The sequence below is a fragment of the Rutidosis leptorrhynchoides genome, chromosome 10 (assembly GCF_046630445.1).
Source record: "Rutidosis leptorrhynchoides isolate AG116_Rl617_1_P2 chromosome 10, CSIRO_AGI_Rlap_v1, whole genome shotgun sequence".
In the NCBI taxonomy this organism is placed as follows: Eukaryota; Viridiplantae; Streptophyta; class Magnoliopsida; order Asterales; family Asteraceae; genus Rutidosis; species Rutidosis leptorrhynchoides.
In genome coordinates this window covers 67,456,047-67,461,500 of record NC_092342.1, presented here as the reverse complement: position 1 = coordinate 67,461,500, position 5,454 = coordinate 67,456,047, and positions in this window count along the sequence as shown.

Sequence of the window (5,454 nt, the reverse complement as noted above, 5' to 3'; positions counted from 1 at the left end):
CTTTAATACCTGAGAATAAACATGCTTTCAAGTGTCAACCAAAAGGTTGGTGAGTTCATTAGTTTATCATAAACATTCATTTTCTTCACTTTAATAGACCACAAGATTTCAGATATTTAATTGTACACGTAACCCGAGTACAAAATAGTACGCATAACCTGCGAATTAAAAATCATTCATATGGTGAACACCTGGTAACCGACATTAACAAATGCATCTAGGATATCCCCAGATATACAGGTACACTCATCTGTATATAAAATCGAAGTACTAAAGCATCCGTAACCCGGATGGGACGTGTCAAAGTCCATAGATCTATCTTCAGGATTCGCGTCAATTTGGGGGTCTGTTCCCAAATTCTTAGGCTACCAAGCTAAAAGGGTGATATCCGGTATAATAATTCAACCATAGAATGTAGTTTCAAATACTTGTGTCTATCTCGTAAAACAGATATAAAAGCAGCGCATATATTCTCAGTCCCAAAAATATATATAAAAAAGGAGTAATGAAACTCACGATACTGTATTTCATAGCAATAATGCAAATGACGGAACTGAACAATGCAAGGTTGGCCTTGGATTCACGAACCTATATTACGTATGTATATATATATATATATATATATATATATATATATATATATATATATATATATATATATATATATATATATATATATATATATATATTTGTATGTTGGTCAATATCTGTCTAACAATTTAGGTCAAGTCATAGTGTATCACAATCCTAATGCTCGAGATCGATATGCAAAATTCAACAAAAGTCAACTTGACTCAAAATGATTTCCAAAATCTATACTTGTTTATTATATAACCTAAATATAGTCGTTTTAAATATATTTATCAAATTTAAAGTAAATAATAAAAGTCATAAAAAAATTTATATCAAAGTTTATATATGATAAAAATATATTTTTAAATATCTTAAGTAATAAAATTTATGAAGTTCAATTAATATCGTAAAACTATAGTGATAGGCATTATTAATGTAATTAAATTACGCGTGGTAAAAATATCTTTGTATCCCATATTTATTTGAATAAATAATATTGATAATAATAAGTAAAAGTTGTATTATAATAATAATAATTATTGTTATTCTACTAATAATAATAACAATATTTATATTTACTAATGATCATATTAATATGATGAATGATAATTCTATTCATGATAATAATAACGATACTTTTTAATATTAACAGCAATAATAATAATATTTTATAAAGATAATAATTCTATTCAAAATGATAATTAATAATAATACTAAAATGATAATAATAATAATAATGATATCTTATAATAACAATGATATTTCTATTAAAAATGATAGTTTTAGTAAAATGATAGTTTTAATGTTAATAGTACTTTTAATGATAAAAATAATGAAAACGATACTTTTATCTAAATCAATGTCTTCCTAATCGATTTGATTAATAGCTTTTAGTCCATCTTTTATATCGCATTCATAATAATGATAATATTAGTAGTCATAATAATTAGAAAATACTAATATTAATAAATATTATAATAATATTTATGATAATACTAATAACTATTTTAATGATAATAATAATGATAATAGTAATAAAAGTAATGATAATGTTAATAATAATTTTAATGATAATAACGGTAATAATACTAATAAAAATAACAATTTTTAATAATAATACTTATAACGATAATGATATTGATAATAATAATAATTATTATTAAATAATAATTATAACTACGATAATAACAACGATAGTAATAATCATTATAACAATAAATATACTAAAATTAATAATAATTCAGTTGACTATATCTTTTAATCCGTTCATCGAAATCACACGAGTTCTAAATGAAAAGTTCTTAATTTTTCGCTAGCTTTCCAACGACATGCATATCATATACCCTATCTCAGTAGCATATGTATCTAATTCAGGATTCAACATAACCTATCTAACGACAATATCAAACGTACAAGCATGCATAATCCTATATACTCGAGCACTAGTCAGGGATACACTAATAATATATAAAAGTTAAGTTATGAGTGCTTACGTATCAATATTGTGATTCAATATTGCAGGAAAGGTACGTAGACGCAACGGAGATGATAAATACCAAATTGATTTATGAACAAAACCCCTGAACCATACTCATCACCTCCATAGCTATAACCCATAATTTCCTTAGCGCAATCCCTCTAAAAAAACTTGTTTTGAAAACGCGCGAGCAGAACCTCGTCGTAATATTTTATGTTTAATAATACTAGTAATAATACTAATACTAATAATAATAATAATAAGATTAATAATAATAATAATAATAATAATAATAATAATAATAATAATAATAATAATAATAATAATAATATATAAATGTATACGGAGTAATATAGATGATTGTGTGTGTGTTTGAATGCCAGACTCGACAAGCTTTATAGAAATTTTGTGTCCCATGGTTCCATGCGAACGCATGGGATGAGAGTGCAACACTCATGCGATCGCATGAGTATGTGTTCCAGCTGGTATCCATCGTTTACTCTTGCTGACACTCGATTAATAATAAATTTAATTTAATTATTAATAATCTATATAATTATTTATATATTATATAATATTTACGTGCATAGTTAACTTGTAAATTTAATTCCAATGTCTCGTACGTTGTCACTCGACTTTCATCCCGGTTCCATTTCCTCGAACGCTAACTCGTACGCTGAGAAAACTAGTACTTTACATTTAGTGACTCGTACCCTTAACAAAATATAGACTTAGAGTATAAGTAAACTATATCACTCAAGATGTATCTTAATCATTTGAGTGTTTTGGTCATTTGTTTCTATAAATTAATGTCTCGTTGTTTATTAAAATATATTTAATAATATTATTTTAAATCAAAACGTTTTATGAGTAAATTAATATTATATTCTATCACTTTGTAAAATATAAATATATTTTTATTTAAAAATGTAACTTATCCATATTAGAAATTTTTATTTAGTAATATATTATTTTGTCTTTCAAAAGATATTTATATTTCAAAGTATAATTTAAAACCGTTTACATAATAGAAAATATTGTACCATATAACGTTTACGTTCTAAAACTTAAATAGATATAGTTAATTTGTACTATTGTTTACTTTAACTTCTTAACGTACTAGTTGACATGTCCAAATATTAATCGAATCAATAAGCGAGTGTTACAATCGTTTACTTAATTAATTTAAAATCATATATATCTAATATACATAAACACGTTTTAATATACGTTGCAAGTTATTCACATATCTAGCAACTCATATTCCAACATACATTATTTAAACAAAAACACTAATAATCTAGTTCTATTATATCGAAAAATATTTTCGTACATTTGAAATTAAGTCAATTGATTCTTATGTAATTTAGTCTTCCACTAACTTTTGTCTAATTCTTGTTAATGACACTTTTGTTCTTATTTATAAATCACTTTACAAAATATTCCGAATACCGTTAAAAGGAACTGATTTCTTAAATCAAAGTGGACCTCTCAGCAGAGACTCGTAATCATATCAAAATGTGTCTGATAACTCAATCATTTGATAATATCATATAATCCATCGATAAATATATTAAACAAATATGTTCATGTAAAGTATTATATATTTAAATACTTTGTTAACATTTCAAGTTATAATATATACACATATATATATAATCATATTCATTTAATTAATGGTTCGTGAATCGTCGGAACTTGGTCGAGGTTAAATGAATGTATGAACACAGCTTAAAATTCTTGAGATTTAACTTAACAAACTTTGCTTATCGTGTCGGAATAATAAGAAGATAATGTTTAAATTTGGTCGGAAATTTCCGGGTTGTCACATTTCATCATATCATCATCTTACTAGCATCATTCTTTTTCATCATCATCGACAATCATCCATATGATCATCATCATTTTAATGGTTATCATGATCATTATCATTAATATCATGATCACCATATCATATACCATAATTGATTTATCATCATCATTTTTATCAACTTACAATTTCAATGGGCTTATTCTCAAAGACACAACCCAATACCCAAATGAACCCCCGCCAAAACAAATAAGATGAGTCACGGCCCAACAGCATAAACACACACAGCCCAAGGTGCCTCACAAGTCCACCTAGTAGTTATCGGCCCAATACAAGAGATATCATGATCACAGCCCATTAATCAACCCGTTAACAAAAACAGAATAGGGATCCAGTTGTGGTTTCATTTTTAAAACAGAAAAGAAACATCTATTGCACAGTAGTTGAATAAAATAAATCAAGTGGGTTATTTGTTTAGTAACTTGACGTCCATAAGGAAAAAGAAGAAAACGTAAAGCAATTTTCAGTTTTGAAGAAACAGGAAACGAAATTATACAGCTCGATTGTAACAGCAAGGATTAGAAGCAGATATCATCAACAACAAAACAAGCAGATGGTGCTCAAAGTAGGAATAGAAACTATACGCAGTCCTCATTATCTTCCTTCCTATTTTCGCAGTCATCATTATCATTGTAGTTGCAGCCGTCACTAACAGAAGCAGTAGCAGAACGAATGGGTTATGATGGTCTTGATGATGGTTGCAGCAGCGAAATATAAATAGAAAACTAGTCACATGTTTGATGGCTTTATGGGTTTTTGTCTGAGGTGTCGATAAAAAAAAATGTACAAGTGTGGCTATGATCTTCAAAGTAAAACTCGAAACAAAAGTGGTGTTGTTCATGAAGGTGGTGATCATTTGTAATCGAAGAAGCAAAGAGATTAACATATAGATTGATGATGACGGTTTGATGGTATCTTAACGGTTGTATCTTGCTGATCCAGAAATATTTTAAATGAAACAGCGATTAGCCATGGTTACAACATGGTGGACTGTTTGAGGTTGATAGCCGGACGGTTAGTGATGATACATGTATATATTTGATCGACCTATACAATATACGACAAGACAAGTGGGTTATGGTGGTTTAGGTGTCGATGGAACCATGGTGATGGTTGTTTTGTGGGGTTCGGACAGACAAGGGAAATAACAACGAACCAAGGGTAGTGGGTTTGGTTTCAAGGTGGTTCACGATTTTGAGTGTGAAAGATGGTGGCGACTGTGATGATGGCTTTATGATGGCCGTTGATGGCGGATAGAGGTGGAGAAGAGGAGAGTGGCGGTTCTTAAGGTGTGATTGTGGTGGTGATTGAGGGTGATGACGGTGGTCGAGAGTAGTCTCCGTTGGTGGGTTTGTGTTAGTGATAGATGAATGAATGATAATCTATCTTTTCATACATATATATGTTGATATATATATAACACCTAATTACATATACTGTAATGTAATAGAATAATATTATATAGCATATTCTAAAGCATATCAAGAGTTCACAGTAATAAGACGGCTATTATTATTTCATCTGCCGACAGTTT